We start from the raw sequence: 19,902 nt of genomic DNA, 5'->3' as shown, positions 1-19,902 counted from the left end.
TGGAGCATGTTTTTGAAAGCCTGTGTATAAATACATATTTTTTAAAATTTAAGCTGAATGTGACTTCACGAGCAATAGTATGGAGTGTTTATCTAGCTAGGCAACCTATTTGAAATTTAAAATAGCAGGACTGATGCATTTTCCTGCGCATTCTGAATTCAGTAAATAAAAACCATGAGGAGTCCTTCCTAGGGGAATGCCTGTTCCTTTAGACACCACGTACATTCAGCAGTCATTACTTTTAAGGGCTTCTTCGGTAAATGAAATGCCATTCTTTCCTTACCCAGTGGGAAAGTTACTGGACTGATGAGCAGACATTACAGGGATTTAGAAGCTCTTGTAGGTGGCACAGTTATGGTGAGAAGCAGCGTGCCAGGGAACTCTTTCTACAGAGGGATAAGCTGGATCTTTATTTAGGTCCTCAATTTTGCTTCTGGGGGCACTGTGCCATAGTAGTGCAGCTCTATTCTATTCCTCTACTATAGTTGAACACGAGGTCCTTAATTTTAAAAAGGTTTTTACCTCCTAAATGTTGACCATGAAGGGCCTGGGGAACTCGAGATCTCCTGAAAAAGCATCATACTAGGTTGCAGACCTATGGCACTGCTGGCCTAGAGAATAGCTTTCTTATATAATCCCTTAAATTCTTAACATTGAATTATATTATGTAAAATATCAATTCTTTTTTGCATGGCCATACATAGCACATTAATTTTGTCTCTGAACCAAATTGCTTCTTTTCTTATCTTTTAGAAAGACCCAAGTTGGGTAGTTTCAGAATACTTTTAGCTGTAACAGTATGTTGCTTTTTTTTTTTTTCAGGTAGTGATAAGAGAAGACAGGAAAAAATCCTCTCTCACTGTAGTTTCTGGGCTTACAGGTGAATGGGACTCCTAAAACTGTTGGACTTGGGAGTCCACACACCTCACTGGTCGTCGAAGTACAAAAGCAACAACATAGTAAAATAGAGAAAATGTAGGCTGACTACATTTTAGGACATTTTGCTGACCTATTTAACAGGTTGACACCTACTCTCCCGCTCCAAAGAAGATTCCCTTAAAGCCCATACACCATTTTTTAGAAATACAACTTAAAAGTGTTGGAGTGGCTCTAAGTTAATGACTCCTGTTAGTGTAAACTGGATTCATATTTGTAACATGCCCCCTGATGTATTTTGAAATTTTACTGTTTCATGCTTACGGAAAGCAGTACAGACATTTCTAGTAAGCTAATGAATATGAAATAGTAACATCAATTACTTGCATCTACTGGCCACAACACGTAGTCATGCAGATATGCTTTGTCATATCTGCCATGCAAAGAGAACTGAATTTTACTTGTTGGATTCTGGATTAAGTCAAAATTTAAAAAAAAGTTTTGTCTTAATCTACCCCCAAGGGAAACATTACCTGTATCACAGAACTGCAGTTAGTTATTTTCACTCAAGAAAAAACAAAGCAGAGAACAGCAGAAACATCATTGTGGAGGATGTATGAACACTGGCTGAGCATAGATCCTATACGTGGCTTCAGACAGTTTATACATTTGCTGGAAAAACATATTCTGCCAATGATAGTTCTTGATCCTTTAAATGGAGGTAGTAGACTCAGTTCATGATTTTGTAGTTCAGATATTTCCTACTGAGGCAACTGGAAACTTGCCTGATATAAGATGGCAGGATTTAGACCCTTGGAAATGTTGAGGAGTGTGTGAGGTATGTGACTGAGGTGCTCAGCAGTAGAACAACTTCTTTACGTACCTGAAATGTCTGAAGACATCACGTAAGAAGTGGTCAAGCCATCCATTCTTTCTTGCTGACCATACCACATGGCATTGCTGAGGCCATCCCCTTGCAACAGCCGCTGACAGTGCTTCCTATTGAAGCGGTCCCGTGAGAATGGCCCCTAATTATTTGCTTTTGGCTCCTTCTGAAAATGGTGCGCTCTATTCCCTCCTGCTTCAGTGAACTCTTTCTCACATCTCAGTTTTTGCTTTCTTTAAAGCCCATGTTTTTCAGGCATTCTTTAACTCAAATGTGTTTACAACTTAAACGTTGGCGTTTTTTCTTCCTGGCAGAACTTGTTGCCACCCCCCATTGTCCTCAAAAACCCAAGGATAGGTAGGCTGAAGGAAGACTGTGTGTGGTCAAAATGTCACTGCACTCCAGCTAATTCTGGCTGCTAGAATTGTCCCTGGGGGCAATAGACAGCTGGACATAATTTAGAGCAGGCTGAGATTGATACTAGAGGCTAGCCCGAAAATGAGGAAAACAAAATTGCAGTTTAATCTCTTCTACTCCCAGATCTGACCCCCTTTTCCTGTTTCAAACATAGCTCACTAGAACAGAAAATCAAGCACACAGCAAATTTAAGCAACTTGTATTTGTCAGCTCAGGGGACTATCAGTGTCAATTTAAGATGATTTCTTTTCCCGAGCATGTTATATCAAGTAACACTGGAGTTGTCTAAACTAAGAGCTGGAATGGTGGAGATGTTATTTTCATGTTGGACTCACAGGAATTTTAGAACATAAATTATTTTGATAACATGGCAGGCTGCCTTTCTGCCACACTGCCTGCAAATGTCAAAATTTTTTCCACGTTTCAACTTGGAAATGACATAGTGTTGGTGAAGGATAAATTGTGAAGAATTATATGTCTGACTTTATTGCTGATTAAATATGACAAATGTTGAACTTTTATTTGAGGTAAGATTTTACAAGTTTATTTATCTTCAAGGGAGGTATCGTGAGCATATTGCATGTGGCGTGAGGCGTTACTTTACTGTAAACTTAATTTGAAAGAACTGTGCTAGCAAATTACTCTCACTTTTCATAGAAAGCTAACAGCGAGAGGTAAAAATGTGTCATACTAGTTTCTGATCATAGATGTTGAAATTATAAAAAGTTAATAAGGACCCAAATGTCAGTAGCAAAGGACAGAGAACATATTCTCTCCTTCAACCTCTCATGAAAATTAAACATATGTTTATTGTTATTACCTGTCTGTTGCTTTGTATTACAGTAGAGTACATAGGTGACAGACGATACAAACACATTGTTAGCGAAAACTCCTGTCCCATAATTCTTGCAATTCGGTGAGGAAAAAAGCAAGAGAGTTGGATTAGAAAATCTAGTAACCTAGGATTTCAGTCTTTATTTTGCTAAAATTATCTCCTGTATGAGGGATCTTGCAGGAGTTTTGTTGTGCTAAAGCCTTTGGCTAACTTAGACTAACCTGTGATTTCATTTCTAAATGCCTAACAATGCTCTGAGGATATTAAAGTACAATGTTGTTGCCATTTTTTATTTTAACATTTACTAAAGATCAAGCATGTGGTTTGCATGCAATTTATCAAGCGTGTAGTTTGCTTTTCTTCTGCAGTTTACAGGGATGCACTCTTATATTTTGTATGTTTCTGTAAACTCCGGCAGAACTATGAATACCCAAAGAATGTGGTAATTGTATTCTCATCACAGTCCTTTGACAGTGAAAGAAAACATGAGACAGTGCGAGTGAATGAGAAAGGTGTTTCCCCAGAGGCTGTCCGTCTTGTTCATTGGTGCAGTTGTACAGCCATAATGAATTAGAAAGTTGAGTTCAGAAGTGTGAGTAGTTTTCTGAGATGGCTGAAATGAGGATGTGATAGTGTGGGGAAGGATGGGTCCATTTTACTTTCCATGCGTGGTTCACCACCTCTGGTGTCTTACGTAATTAGTATTTTTCATGACTGTAAACCACTCCTGTTGATACTTAGGTGTGATGTTAAGTCTAGGCTTCCCTTTGAAAAATGAGAGAATATGGTTTACAGGTACTTTCTTGATGTTTTCAAGGGCATAACTTTGAGGCCCAACTTAACAAAAGTTTACTCACAATCCCAGAAAGTCTGTTTTTATGAATTAATCAGACAGGTAAAGATTATTTCATGTGGTAAGAATTTCAGCTATGACAAATTTGGGCCTTAACTTAAATTGCACCACTGTTGCTGTGAGGATTTTATTTTACTAAGCAATTGTATCTGGAATTTGATGAGTCTTCCTATCTTTTGCTTGTATGGGTATTTCTAAATCATGCAGTCATTTTATTCTGTGTAGCAGCCCTTTTCCATTGCTCTCTCTACCAGTGATTTCCCATCTCTTTTTCTTCTTCTCATGCCAGGTAAGAGAAACAGCAGACCGGGAAACATGCACCAGTGTAGATACGTGGCTTTTGTAACACTGGAGTCATCATTCCTTCTTTCCCTTTTCTGGAAAACCAGCGTTGCTGCATACAGGAGTTTAAGTCTGATGCTGTACTAGGTTTCAACCAGTTTGGATAAAATGAGAACAGTCTAGAACCTTTTCACAGAACTATAACCCATCTGGGGAATAGACAACCTTCCTGATATTCAAAATACTAGCCATAATATATACTTTTCTTCTGATTAAACTATGTCAGTGCAGTTCCTTGCTCTGGCTAAGAGGCAAAATAAAAATGCCAGAATTCAGATCCAGTATTACCCAGAATACGTTGGAGACAGTTTTCATCTCTAGTTTTGGCTTCTCGTGAAGCTTTGTGCAAATCATTTAATCTATTTCTTGGTACACTCTCTGTCTGTGAAATGAAGAAAATATGTGATGCTTGCACAGGGAAGTGGGGCCAATGCATTCACTTACGTATCTAGGATTTCCAAAGACAGTTAATTGTCTTAGATACCCAGATCTCTTTCAAAGTCAGTGGAATTTGGATGCTTATCTGTGAAGTTGACTTCAGGCTGCTGTGACAGGGCCTGCTGTGGGCACCTTGCCATTGACTCAGCTGAAAGTAGAATCAGGCAGAATTTCATCTGCTGCAACATTTGTATTTTAAGAGAGAAAAATGAGTGTGGATGAGTAAAAACTCCGTATCCTCTCTTTAGCTTCCTTGCATGTAGGAAATCCATTTCCCCTTCCTCTGGGCAGTAAGTGTCTCTTTTTGTCCTATGTAGTCTTTTTAATTTCTGAGAAAGGTGAATGTGAGCTGATTGGAATAGAATACATGTGTATGACTCGTGTAGATTTCTAACTGGCAGGTCAACTTCAGCAGACTATTCAAGCTGTTAATGTGCCCTATTTTTAATTTTTGGAGTTTTCCACTATTTTATTTAGCTCCAGATTTTTTTGAATTATTTTGAATGCTACAATGTTTTTTGTCCTCAGTCAAGAGGACATAGAGTATTCCTGATTTTCAGAAAGTGCTAAACATCTTCAATTCAGACATCCATATTTGAAAGCCTTAACCCAATGCTTTCTGCAGAACCCTATGGACCTAGAATGGAGTGCGACAGTGTTGTGATCTTTCAGCACAACAACAACAACAACGAGACATCTCAGGAATGCTGCAGTGGAAGAGGACCTTAGAAGAACAGATTTGTGGGGCAGAGCTCTTGCTAATGACTATTCTGCTTTTTTGAATTCATAAATATCAGGATCAGTAGATATGTGAAACAATAATTTGGTTTCATAAGCATCTTCTGACCTCTCTGAGTTTGCTTTTCTTTTCTTTCCTTTCCCTTTTGAGAAAAAGTTATTCATACCAGAAAAGCAGCAGCATTTCTTATTTATGTTGTGTAGGGATGAACTTGGCAAACAACCCGCCCAGTTAACCTGTTAATTATTGTCCAGAGACACAACTTTCCTGGTGAATATCTGCATGCTAATACTAAAGGATATATGTCAGAGCATTTTAATTCCCTAGAATATTAAACTTACTTAGTGGTAGTCTGTATGCTGTCATACAGAAAGCAGAAGAAAAATAACAGTGGGGATTTTCCTTTTTGTGAGATTAAAGCGGCTATCCTCTCACCCCTCTTTGCAGATACATGCAGTTGAAGGGCATCAAAATTCTGGAGAAGGCTGGAAGGTGATACAACTGAAAGCTGGCACAGGAAAGTCCGTATCACTGCATGCTCTGTAGGAGTTTAACCACACCAGGGAGGAGCTCAATTCTGAGAGTGAAACAGAGGGAACACCACTGCTCTAAGTCATTGAGGTATCTCTTTCAAGTGGGTGTAATAATACCAAACATTTTGTCTGTGTAATAAACTAGCATGTAACTTACAATATATACTCATTTTAAATTACGTGTAACACAGGAATTCTTTTTTTATTAATCAGTTCAAGTTCTCGTTCCCTGGAAGCCCAAAGCCCTGCAAATTAATTCCTGCTTATTCACGCCTTACCATGCTTTAAGGGCTATTAAAATTTAGAAGACTGCTAACGCCAAAAGAGATAAAGGCCACAAATAAACTGATCCATGCAAAGAAAAACAAATACCCTTCTCCACCCCCATCCAGACCAGCCTAGTGTGGTTCGGTTAACTTGCTTATGTCACTCAAGAAACCTCAGAGCTCTGTTTTGCCAACAATAGTCTCAGTGTGTAAGGGGCTGTGGGCCTCTTTGGCACCGCAGCTGCAGGTCGTAAATACAGTTCTGGAGATTAAGATATTAAAGTGTCCCTCTTTGGAGGCTGCAGAACAACGCCTGAGGTATTGCCTCCTGCCTCAAGGCAGCCTGGTAGCTCCTGGGGCTGTCAGGTGACGGTACAGAGCACACTCGAAGTGGTTCCTACATGTGGATTAGTTCTCCAAAATGACATTTCTGCCATTTCCTGTGTTAGCCAGGGAGTGTTTGGTACGTTGTGCTTCCATTTCCTGCAGAAGGCTCCTTAAAGTTGGTTAAAGTGGTTTGCTGAACGTGAATTCAGTGCACATAAGATAAAGGATGGGTACATGCTTTGAGAAAAGCACTGGAGACTTTGTGCAGACGAGGTTACGCTGGTCTGTCCTCGTGTCTTTCCATGCACATATAAAATGGTAACAGAAAGAGAAGGGGGCATGTGGAAAAAATCACTTGCATCAGTGCAAAGGAGGGGAATGTGTTTACCTGGATCCTACTCAGTGTCTTACTAGTGCTTACTTCCAGACTCCTTCTTTATTACCTTTTATCCCATTTTACGTAGAAAAGGTTTTTGCTTTCCAACTCCCTTACTCTTGAAAAAATGTGCCTTTCTCACTGTAATGTTTGCCAGCACTTTAAACAGTGAACTGTGGTTGCAGAAGTTTTCACTTCTAGAAGCAGTAATTAGAATGTGTCAGAATTTTAGGCCTTGGTCATTTATGCTTATGTTCATAATTCATTTTTCAAATGTGTATTTCTAAGAGAGAACAGACTTTTACTACATAAATTCAGCCTCTGCAAGAAAACACTAGAGCAGGAAAAGCATAATTGATTGAGCTTGCCTGTGCTTTTCTCAAATCAAAGGAGAACTCTTGGTTCAACATTTTGTCAGCGAATTGTGGCTGAGTTATTAATTATCTGTCTCAGTTATTATGTACCTGGAATGTCTAAATCTTTCAGGAAGGCATTTAATATACAAATCTCTGAATGTTACCGGAGCTCCTGACTGGTATCTCTAAGTAAGCTGTAGACACTAAGAGACATGTCATCTTGAAGATGAATGAATTAAGCCTGTTGAAGTAGATTGTTTGATTGCGTGATGGTAAAATAGCTTTTTTGGCACTTGTTGCTTTGGGTCCAAGGGTCAGATTCTTTCTCTCCCTTGCACTGGAGATACACTGAAACTCGTGTGGTCTGAGTGCAGTGGGTTAGGAGCCTGGTACAGTTTTGTGAGGAACTGTGTGTGATGGATTTGGGGGACAGGTCTTGTAGTTGCTGTTAGCTGGTAAATTCCTTGCTGCTTTAAAGGGGAGGGCACAAAACCAATGGAGGTGACTTTGCTCTTAAGAATGTGGCACCGTGATTATTAAGAAGGACCTTTCCTTATTTTTCCCATGCTTTTCTTCAGTCCCTTTTGTTATGCTGATTCAAAAGAAGATTAGCCAAAAGAGAAAAAAACGTGACTACTTGACCGCAATGTCATTCAGTGGAGTCATTGCTTAAGACTGTTTTCAGGAAATTGTAATAATTACTGAACTTAACATTAGTTCAGAATCAGCTCCCGCCCTGCGTGGAGATAGAATGTAACTGGTGTGTGTGAGTGTGTGTGTGTATTAACTTGCACATATATCACAAGATCATTGAAAACTTGGCGGGGGGGGCACGTGTGGAGGGTTCAGAGTAACAGGCAATGTACTCTGACAGTCATCGTCCAAGCACTCAATACTACTCTGCCACTGTGCTCTGATCTCATCTACAGGGATGTCTTTATTTATAAAGAAGGGAGTTCTTTGTGCTTCGTACAGTCTAGTCACTTAGAAAGTCTTCAAAGATAGCATTTCATTCTGTCTGTTTTAGTGGTGGTTTTGTGATGACAGCACCTAAATTTTATGAGTAGAACTATATGAAAATGAGAAGTTTTCTTAAAAAAACATAAAATAATCCTGTGAATGGGTGAAAACTTTGTAAGGACAGTTCCAAGACGACTGTAAAACAGTCTTACCAGCTATTCTTCCTATAGCTTCCTGCCTTCCACCAAAGATTTTCCTTTCTTCTTTAATTAGCAGAAAATTTTATAAGAGGATATATAATTTTGTTTCTCTGAAGGTAGAGGGTTGAGTGGTTTTACAATTAACAGTCACATAACATTCATTCTAGAACAAACATATATAAAAAATACTTCTATGTAGAAAATCACAGGTTATGGCTGTGGCGCAAGGCATTGCTTTTATGGAATTACACCCGCTTCTTGACACACTTCATCCAATTAACTGGAGTTTTCATCTCCAACATGGCTGTCATTATTTAGTAAAAGCCTTCTACACTGCAGGAGATGTATCTGTGGTGTAGGCCTGAAGTGTAGCAAGTTGCGATGTTTAAAAGTTGGCCCCTCTGCACTTGGTTTAAATTGCTAGAACCCACTTCGTTGTGTAAGTTGCATTCAGCATAGTTAGCTGAAAGTGTAAGGGTAGTATCTTCTCTACAGCAGAACAAGTGTTGGGGTGGATTAACAGTTTCTCAGTTTTAGGAGGTTTGTTTTGGTTTGGTTTGGTTTTGGTTTTGGTTTTTTAAATGTGTATCTTAGGAAGGTAAATAGGAGCTATTACAATACTTCATTTGGAGTCAGAAGACCTTCTTTCATTGCACTGCTGCATTTTCAGAATGATTTCCCAGTGTCAGGCAAAGAATATCATGGAGGCAGGAAAGAAAGTGGAATGGATTTATTTGTAGTAATCTTATTATTTGCAGTAAAAGCTCTTGACTTTTCCTCCTTCATTTTCCAGGAGGAAATGAAGATCACATACATTTCCTTCACAAAAAAGTAGGTTTGCTTTTTGTCCCCCTTGAGATCTGAATGAAATCCTTATGCCCAGTTGGTAATATGTGATACAGCATAAGCATACCTTTTGTAACAGGCTGTGTAAGGCATTAATGATCTTGTGAATTTATTAACAGCAGTAATAAATTATTTTACAACTATTAGGGATCCTCAGTAATTTTACTAACTCGAATTTAAAGGTATCTGAATGATGTAAGTGACATACAAGATAATACTAAATAGAGATGTTTGCTCACAATTTAACTTCTCAAGCTATCAGTTGTTTACTGGTCTGGACCAATGAAGTGCTAAAAGCTAAATACTGTGAAATGTTAAACTTTGATGAAAGATATGAAGAAAGAAACTGTTTCTTTTGCCAACACTGTGGTCAACAGCAGTGCCCTGACCTGATTACTTAAGCTGATGTTTTTCCTAAATCTGTCATGAATCAGTAATTATCAAGTTTTGCAATACTCAATGATTCTCTTGTGAATAGCAAAAAGATTTGTTATTGTAGGTTGGTATTTTCTGAAAAGAAACGTTCAAGTCTTGCATCTGCAAGCTCTATACAGTATGTTTTGCTTTTTTGCCTGGAGAACTGTGGAATGCCACAACAAATCTCCTGAAGAGTTTCACAAAATGTGAGGAAAATTCAGTCTGGCCTAATCTGGAAGTGACCCCTCTAGTGTCTTTTAAAATAAACTTTCAAGTCAGTGTGTTTTTCCATTCATGGTTGGACGATATCCAGCACAAGTATTCAGTTGTAGGGCTTGACTTGTAGGCCTTCTGATAGGAAAAGGAACTTGTACAACTTATTATTATTATTAGTGGGGTGTTCTCATAGTAATTTAAGATGGTAGTCCCAGAAAAAATTCCCTTTTCTGTTGCACCAAGTGCCATATGGCAGTGTGAGGTGTGTTGTGGATGGGGTCAGCAGAGGGACTGCATCCCTGAATGAGGCTGGAAATTCAATCCATGCTTCCCTTGATTATGGTGGCATAATACTAACAGCTGGCTTCGAAGCTCCAGTAATCCTTGCAGCTCCTGGCTGAGTTGTCTGAGAAATAAGGGACCAAAATTAGGGGAACTTCCCAGTTAAAGGGAATGAGAGATGATGCATTGTCTGTTTAGTCATTTTAAAAGGGTGGGATGGCAAAACCTCTGTGGGGCTAATTTGAAGGATGCTTTTGGTTTATGCCCATGCAGATCCGTGGCTAGAGCCCTGTGGAAATCGGACTTCGCTCCAAGCTAGATGTGAAGTTACCGTGGAGCCTGCCATCCCCTGAAGCTTGTATACGGAATGCAGCTGGGTATGGGTAAGTTGGACTGCACTCCCCGTGTGGCAGAGCTCCTGTGATCTGACTGACGGCAATCATTTGTTGACTGATGGGTGAGCCTGAAAGGGGAGAATGTGCAAAGAAGCAAATCGAAATGCAAATGTTGATTTGAAGGCATGGTTTAACATTGGTGGAGATTTATCCAGATGATAGGGGACTTGATAGCAGGGAAAAAACAGAAAAGAAAGAAATGAGGAAACTTGAACCAGCCAGTTCTTTTCTGGTGAAAATTGCTTAACATAGATTTGTGGTTTTAAGTAAATGTGCACATTAAAAGAATGCTGACCTTTAAAACCATGGTTTTCGATAAATCGCTATTGTTGCTGTTTAAAGCATATGGACTTAGAAGCAGCAGAAAATACCATAGGCCTATAAGATTGGGAATGCACCATGGGAACAAACAGTTCCCTGGCAAAATAAAGAGATGTTTCCTCAGTGGTGCTCTCCATTAAAAAGTCAACTCAGCATAGTTCCTTCTGAAGTCCGCATACAGGGATACTGCATACCTCTCAAAGATAAATGCACAATAAACTGGTGAATTAAATGGTAACCACTGTGTTTTGCTTTAAAACAAAGAAGGCTTTTATAAGATTCTTGAACCAAAGTTATATGTTGTGGATCCATTGTTTAGCAATGCAATGAAATTAATTCCTGGTTGAAGTAATGAAAAAGATCCAGAAATATAGAGCTGCCCTCTCGTGGCAAAATGGCAGTATGAGGCATTGGTCTCAGTGCTTGCAGTGGTTGAAAGGCGGAATGCTGACTGGAAGGCAAACAAAAACATGCAAATATTTTTGAAAGGATTCTATAGTTACAGTTCAAATGTCAGACCAGCAGTGGAGAAGATGGAATATTAGACATAGAGCACAGGCATAGTGCCCTCTGGGGAGGCGGTCTTTCACAATTTTCATACCATATGATGTACAGAAGAGCTCCACAGACTTTATATCCAGAGCTTGTTCCAAAAATTCTGAATGCATTAAAGAAGTTTGGATTTGGACATTTGCTTTAGCTCATTTTGGGAAGAGAGATCATCTATGAAACTGGGACGTAGCTTCATAGCTGAACTTGCCCTAGTCTGGAAGTGTTGAAATTGATGGCTTCGTCCAAGGTTTTTCTCTGCTAGATGAAAGAACTCTTTCCTGAATGATACATTAATCCTCTTCACCTCTAGTTTGCATAGTCTTCTGCTCTGGTTCACGAAGAAAGGAACCTTCATGGATGAAATGAGCCAAAATTACAAATCGTCTGAACAGACTCACCTTAGAAAGGAAGGTAATGTCTTTATGGAGAGTGCCAGCATATTCTAGCATAATATATGCAATTAAACTAATTTTCCACTTGTTTAAACTGTGGTAATAACTACTCCCACCCCCCCTAAGTCAATTTACTTATTTAAAATTGCATGAAAGAGAAAAGAATCAGAGTAAGTTATATAACTCATGTAGCAAGCTGTTACATACAAACATTATGTCCTTTTTGAGACTTCATTTGTTGCTTTGTCAAAGCAATCAACTACTCTTTGATACAGTTATTTGGAAAAGCATGTGAGTTTCTGTAATGACTACAAAGATGTGTTTCCATGTGACGTTAGGAAGGGGTAGACTGGTTAGTGAGGGTTAAACTTTTCTGTCCTGGCACGGTATTTTCTGAAGCTGCTGCTGCATTTTCATGTTCTGTGCAAAATGTGGTTTCTGTTTCGATTTGGTTAAACAGAAAGTTGAGTAAGATGAATTCTAGAAAAAAACCTAGGCAGGACTAGGAATCCTAAATGCAACGATTTGTCTTAAGGTTCAGGTTCTGGGAATAACAGAGTGTTTCAGATTCCCAAAGAGCACACCACCAGGGAATTTGGGAGTGGCTGCATTTCTCCAGTGTATTTCTTTGAGATGACAATGGATACGTGTGTGTGGGAAGAGTGAGACATAGAGGAGAAGGATATGAAAAGCTCTTGTTGAGAAGTTTCTTTGTGTGTATTAATATCGGTGTGGATAAAAGGAGAAGTAAAGATAATATTGATTGCAAACAGTTTTAATCAATGTTTACTGCCTGTGCAGAGTCTTCAAAAGATTAAAATGAGAGGGAAGACTTCTGCCTGGGGAAGTCAATGTAATAAGCTGAGTCTAAGGAGTGTTGATGAATCAGGTTTTCCTTTATGCACACTTATCGGGTACATCTCCCTCCTATTCATGTTTCCTACAGCTTCTTTTGTTTTCCTCTTAATTAATGCAATGCTTCTTAGAAGGCAAAAATCAATTTCTCTGGGTGCAGAGGTTCTGGAAATATGGACAGACCTATGAACACACATGTATATGTGCTGAAAAGCACATGCACACATGCATACACACACAGAGAGCACATGCAGCTGTGTAAGGGCCTTTCTGGTAGCATCTGCTGTATTTGTCTCCATGGGTAGAGGCTTCTCTGTGCTAGGCTAAGCAAAGCAGGTTTGGGGAAAGCTGAAAGAACAGGTAGCTCATGGTTCACATGTTGTGAACCAGAATTACTAAAGATAATGGTGCTCCAGGTTATCTCTGGGACTAGGAGCTAGGAGGAGTCCCTTTTCATGTGGGTCTCATGTAGCTGCATAACTGGGAAGTCAGAGGGCGGTGCTGGAGGCCACAGTCAAAGACCTCTCTCCAGAAAATCCTGACCTTCTCTAAATTTCTGCAAATGAGGTGAAATCTTCTCTTCCTTGATGGGCTGATGTTGACTAATCTCTGTGACTGTTCCCCTCCACGGGCTACTCTCTTGCTTGTAGTGTAAGAATGGACATTGTGGCTCAGTTCCTTTGGTTAGAGTGTTCTTTGGCCTGTCCTGAATCTGATTGAATGAAGAGGCTGATTGTGGTATCTAACACTGAGTTTTGATGTGGGGAGATGGAGATGCTCCACAGAAGCTGCTTAGTGATTTCGTAGACACTTGGAGGCAGACATGCAATGGAAACTTCCAGGGATAACTAAGTCCAGTTAGACTCTGTGCTAATGGTCAGAGAGTAGAGTATCTGTTAATTCAGATGCACTATACTGATGTACATGTAATACTCTTCTAATAACAGCCTGGGTCTCTAAAACTTGCCAGACTTCTGTGTTAGGCTCAAGCACATGAGAGCTGAAGCTAGTATGTATGCTTCATTTGAAGCATCGGTGAAGTAATAATTTGGTAATATTTTGTTATATCTGTCCCTTCATGTGGGACATTTTGTTCCCCATCTCATGATGCAACATATTCAGGAGTAAGTGTTGTTTTCCTTGCTTTTCCCATCTGTCCCATCACCCATACCCACCTACCTCCCCAGGGATCAGTGTTCCCCCCCGTTATTGCGATCCAGTGCTTTTCATTGATGATAGTTAAGAAGATAGTTTGGGATATCTCAAACAAAACAAAACAGTCACTAGAGAAGCAAACAACTGCTTTGTGCTTAGGAACATCTTCACCTTTCATCAAGCCTTCCAGAACTGCTCTGAGGCTGGAACCTGAAGTAGTTGCTGGCTCCTCTGGTGCCTGTTTTATTTTGTGTGAGATACTTGATACAGATTATATCTTCACCAGACTACTTGTGGAGGTTAATTTGCATGAGAACAACATTTACAGTATCCTTCAGGCATATGGTAGAAGATGCAGCCGTTGAATCTCTAGGGAAGTTCGTATTGTCCTGTAGATACACAGCCAAGAATATAACTTCGATTCCCAGCAAAGACACATTCTTGTTCAGGCATTCAGTGGGGAGTATAACCTCTGCAGTGGACCTTACTGTTAGTTCCAACAGTGAAAAAACTGTAAGCGTCATGAACTGTGATTTGTTTTCTGAAAAGGCTTGGCAAATTTCCACAAACACTAGGTATCTGTCTAATTGAATTTGCAAGTTCTTCCAGCTGCCCTGGGGAGCTTGTAAGTTCCTTGAACCTCATTCCTGCCCACATGGAAGTTACAAGATGTGACTGCTTTGCCAACAGGGCTGGTAAATTCCAAGAACCCCAGATACTGGATTCACAGAAATTACAACCCTGCTGGCCACACTGGTCAAATGAGAAATATTTTGGAGTTTCATGAGCCTGAGCTGTTTCTACATATAATTTACAAGTTCCAATTGTGTATCTACGTAAAGGACTTTGGCACAAACAGCTGGAGTTTTTGGTGGTTACAATCTCAGCCAGCACAGTGCTTTAAGCAGAACTTGGAGAAGATGCAGTGCTGATGGTTTCTCAGCAGAGCTTGTAAACCTGGTGGTCTCTGGGCTGGATGTTTTTGAGATTGCTGTTCATTTATCGGAGGAGATGCTACTTTTGTGGCCCTCAAACTGCAGGGATGGGATATAATCTATCACATCATTAAATGACCTTGTACTTTTACTGGAGACTAATGTTAATGATTCATGGAGATAATAAATTCTGCCTCTCAGCTGGCAAGTTTGGAAACCTCTCTATAATGTCCTGATGTGAGGGAAGATTGGAAATATAAAAGTCAAGTTATCAATGTATGAGAATATAAATTCTCTGAGTTTTCTACAGAAAGATTTACATGACAAAACTTTCTAGCTTCTGTCAGAAAGTTTTCCTCTTGTAAGAGACCAGACACGCTGTATTCAGATGGCAAAGAGGGGGATTTTTAGTTTTATAAAGTTAAGGTAAATTGGGTAAAAACATGTCCTACCCTAATGGTTTGTCTCACAGAATTCAGAAGTTCCATATCAACTGTAATACTGCATTTAGAAAGAAGTAACACTCCAGTTTTCTTACCACATCTGACATTTGAAGAATCTCTAGCAAAAGAAATATAAGGATCCTGGACTTTTCTTATGGACAGGATGCATTGTATTACAATGACGGTTTGGATCAAAGGATCCTACATAATCTTGATGTCTTTTCCCTTTGTATTCTGTAGACACCGTTAAAAGGTTGAAACAACTTTCTTTTCTAAGTGTGTAAAAACACACAAGTTGAATCTTGCCATTTCATGACATTTGGAGTCTGGACTTCGCACTTCCATATTCTTTCAACATTATTTTTATGTGTGTAGTTACATACATAAGTGTTCATATATAAATAAAAACAGTAGAATATGTTAAATATATAGAAATAGTGTGGCTGCCAGAATAGATTGAAATGGCAGGAGAAAAAAAGAAGTTTATAGACTAAGAAAGAAAAATTGATCAAAAGGGGATAATATTTATATCTGAAAAAAAACCTTCTAGAGGCCAATGCTTTTGTGCCAGTAACCATCCCTTTTGTGACATGGAATAACATTCCTGAACCTGCTACTTAAAACAAAAAAAATGCTGTGATATGTGTTTCTCTCTGTCTGTCAGCACCTGCTGTGCCCAAGAAAAATTCATGACCTATGTTATAAAAAATTATTTCCTTTACCTTACTAAATATTGTAGAGAACATAAATCCTGCACTCCTGCTTGCTAATATGGGCTTACTGCGCAAATGATGCTCTCTGGACACAGGTGAGGGCCTAAGAAAACACAGTTGCAGAACTGGAGTCTAAATGTATAGTTTTGTATTTATTGTTGACTACACGAAGTGTATGCCACAATGTGTTTAAACTTCACATTGCCAACTGTGCAAAGGGGCTGTTGGAGTTATGTACTTCCACAGACACACAGTTTTCTGTGTGCGTTACTACCTAAAACTGTTCCTATGCCATCAGGCAAACAACACTAAAGATAGAAAAGGAGATTGCTAATTGCATCTGCATTTTCAGTGTCTCCCTTTGTGTTCTCTTTGCAAATATGAGCAGTGTAGCTCTGAGGGTATCACAGTATTGTGGGGAGGTCAAAGAAAATGATTGATCATATAAAATATTCTGGAAATGCTTCCCTCATAAAGATCTGTCCTCTGTTAGCTGACATGTAGGTTGTTAATCTTTCCCCTTTCTCTAAAAAAGGGAATGTGGCGATATATCTTTATGTCAGAGCAGTTTTTTCTGTGTCCATAGTCTGTCTCATTCTAGCTCTGTGCATTAGATTAGTTGAGCTGTGTACAAATGTAATTTTTTGTGGCCATCTTCTCTTCTGATGTAACTCTTTTCAAAACGTTGTGGGCAGTCATCTTCTGGGTGGCTGCTCTGCACATGTTTTTTCCTTTATATTAGGAGTAAAGTTAGCTGGCAGTTGTGAATCTTCTTGTCCCCTCCCCCCTCCCCCTTTGATTGGCAACTCTTCCCCTCTTTCATAATTAGTGATTGAATAGAATTTGCTGGAAGGAGCAAGAGGGCAGATCTCTAGTGATTTGAAAATTGGACTTGATGTTCATGACACTAAAGTTAATTTGGTCAAAGCTATCGATGAAGAAAATTTTTCTCCTATTTTCCCTTTTTGATTAAAGTTAACCCCTACTTTACAAGCTTATTACTCATCTTGTATATATCTCAAGTATAATGGTTGCAACTAAGAGTGTAATTAAACTTCAAAGCTGTGTTATTAAAGACTCAGCAAGAACACCCCAAAGCAGAAGAATTTGCAGTTAAGACTATACAAATCCATCCTTAACTAGTCCATAGTGAGTAGGGATTATGTAGCACAGTAATAGCATTTGCTGTACAGAGGATCCCTGCAAAATCTAGACATAATGGACTGCACGGAGTACAGTACACAGCTGAATGTTCCAGGATTATGTTTCTGGGATTTTCTTTATTTCTTTTAATAGACATGGCTTTGCCTTAAAGGGTGTAGCTGAAAATCGTTTTAGATAAGCAGGACTCTTCAGTCCAGGGTTTTGCCTTGACAGTCATCTGTAAAAAATGTCAGCTGGTTTCCTTCCAAAATAATGAACAAAAGGCTTGATTCTGCTGTTAGATCTGGGTTTATGAATCATCAAAAAGTGCATTAACCTATGTGTGTGGGTGGCTAACTGCAGCGTGTGCCCCAAGCTGTTGCTCCATCAGGACTGTAGAGTCATCCAACAGGGTGGACAGCTTTGTCCGCCTTCCTTCTCTGTGCTGAGAGATGGTCCAAGTGGGAGGTGGATTAACCAAAACGGGGGGACCGTAGACCTCCGTGCTAGTTACTCATACCCTACTGTCTGAAATGGGCATCTCTGGAGCACATTTCTTGGGTGTAACTTATTTAATGAGCCTGATGGAATAAGTATGGCATCTAAACATCTCCAAGTATGCAGTCAGGAGAGAGAGGGGCCTGTCATTTAAAACATCTTTCTACTTGCTGAGATACTTGGGCAGAAATTCAAAAGATGTGTAAACTTCTCTGGAAGACTTTGTGTCCTTAAAGTAGGAATTACAGATTCTCTTTTTTGATACAATGACTTGTTTCACCACAGTCACCTTCTTTTCTTTCCTCATTGCCTATACTATAGGCTTTTTTTCCCCCATGTTTATTTTTTTTTGTTTGTTTCTTTGTTCTTTCTCCCATTTCCAGCAGGAATTGTGGAATAGCGTGGTAAAATTTACACCGATTTTTAGGAACAACCACTGTTTTCCATATGCATACTCAGCTGCCAGATTTTCGAATAAGGTAAAGCTTGAAGGAAGCTCTGCTGAGCAGAGGTACAAAAAGAAGTGATTTTTCATTACTATGTGTAGTTAAACTGTGGAACTCCCTGTCTCGGGTATTATGGATGCTGCAGATTACATGGGTTTGAGGGGATACAGGTCAGGTTCATGGAAAATAAATTTGTTAGGGATACTAAATGAATGGGAACGTATGTCTTGGGGGGTTAATGAGCTACAAATTGTTGGAGCCTGGAAGAGCATTTGGGAAAGTACCAGTGTGTTTACCTTGTTCTTGCACCTTGTTGTAGTTTCTGCCAGGTGAATTGGATGGATCTTTGGTCTGACACCATTATGATAATTTTTACTGTAGGGAACACCTGCCTCAGATAATTTTTTGTATGTATAGAGATTCCTAGGAAATACCAGACTGGATTTTATTGCCTTCAAAAGCAGTGAGAGCAGTGTGGGAGATTGAACATGCTGGTATTTAATTACTGGCTTATCAAATGCTTCCTTCTTCCCTCTTCATTTTTCTCCCAGGTCATAGCTGTCATAAATGAATGTGGTGCTCTGTGGTTAAACCTGGTGGAGCACCGCATTTCCACACTGTCCTCTGGCAGAGGCTGAATCAGGGAGTGAGAACAAGTAATGTAAAGGTTGCTTTCCCTCTGAGATGACAAAGGTTTCCCAGGGCAAGAATTATTGGATATTGTCTTGGCAGTGAGGAAAAAAGTGAGGAGAAAAACAGTTAATGCCATTTCTTTTTTTGTGGCTGTCACTGCAGGCTGATCAGACAGTAGCTGAACTGGGATAGAAGTGTGAAAGGGGAGAAAAAAAAAATCGTGGAAGAAGAGTAAATTGACCCTTTTTGCCTCCTTACGTGTTTCCAGCAGCTTCAGTGAGGGAGCTCAGAAGCTGGCCATAAGCATTCAGCAGGGAGGAGGGAGGCAAAGAAATTACGAAAAAGCAAAGCAAGAGGAACCCATCGCTGCCTGCTGGTGGGGATGTGGAGCGAGACCTTCTTAAGCCCTCTGCCCTGTGTTTCCATTGTGAAATGTTATGTTCAAATAATGTTTCCAACTATGCATCTTTCTGTTTGAGTATGTTTGTTCCTGTCTTCCTGCAAATCCTCTCTGGAGAATGCATAGACATTATTGGGGTTCTGGGAAGCTTAGTGGTTTGTTTTCACTGAAAAGCTGTTCCCCTCCCTCCCTGAATCAGCTGAGTTCCCAAGTGGGGAGGCTTCCTTCCTCACCCACTTCGATTCGTTGATATCTGTAGGCTGTGGATACTCTTAGTCTGATGCTGTGTGCTGCAACAGCAGCAGCCGTGGCTTTTCTCTGCTGCAGCAAGTGTTGCCTCTTGACGCTGCCTCCCCGGAGGGATCATTAGCAGGGTGGAGGCTATTTTCTTTCCTAGAAACAGGAAGAGAAGAAGAGGATGAGAGATGGGAGGCCTAAACAATCTAGAATTAGATTACAGCGTGAGCTCAATGACATCAGCTCCCTTCAGTCTTCCCACCCATTTGCTCTCTCATGGCATTTCTGTTTAGGCTGATGGGGATCTGGCAGTACCTATAATACCATGCAAATTCCTTGGTGGTTAATTGGGTCCAAAGCAAAGGCCCAGATCTGCCAGTCCCACTCCCCAGTACTGGGAAGTCCCGAGTATGGATAACTGCAGGTTGCACTGCACAGGTAACTTGATACATCTAACAGGCTGAAAAGCACCGGGTTTCAGAGCACTTCTGAACTACTGCCAGGGGATACAGTCACCTTGAAGTCCAGTAAATGAAAATAAAACCTAAAAGGAGTAATAAGTTTTGCAGTAAGAGCTCTCTATTTCTCTCTCTTTCCCCTACATTCCCTTCTTTGTGGC

The 19,902-nt window shown here is 39.8% G+C and overlaps 1 long non-coding RNA gene across 1 annotated transcript in view; it reads left to right on the top strand.

Annotated features, from left to right (window-relative positions):
• Positions 1 to 5,887: 5,887 nt before the first annotated feature.
• Positions 5,888 to 19,902, top strand: part of LOC129204965 (uncharacterized) — a 35,327-nt gene continuing 21,312 nt past the window's right edge. Inside the window, exons 1-2 of the long non-coding RNA XR_008576550.1 lie at positions 5,888 to 6,007; positions 10,439 to 10,548. This is a non-coding gene — a long non-coding RNA (uncharacterized LOC129204965). The remainder of the gene's footprint in view (positions 6,008 to 10,438; positions 10,549 to 19,902) is intronic.

The sequence above is a fragment of the Grus americana genome, chromosome 3 (genome assembly GCF_028858705.1).
Source record: "Grus americana isolate bGruAme1 chromosome 3, bGruAme1.mat, whole genome shotgun sequence".
NCBI classification, from domain to species: domain Eukaryota; kingdom Metazoa; phylum Chordata; class Aves; order Gruiformes; family Gruidae; genus Grus; species Grus americana.
This window is presented reverse-complemented; position numbering and strand designations above follow the sequence as displayed.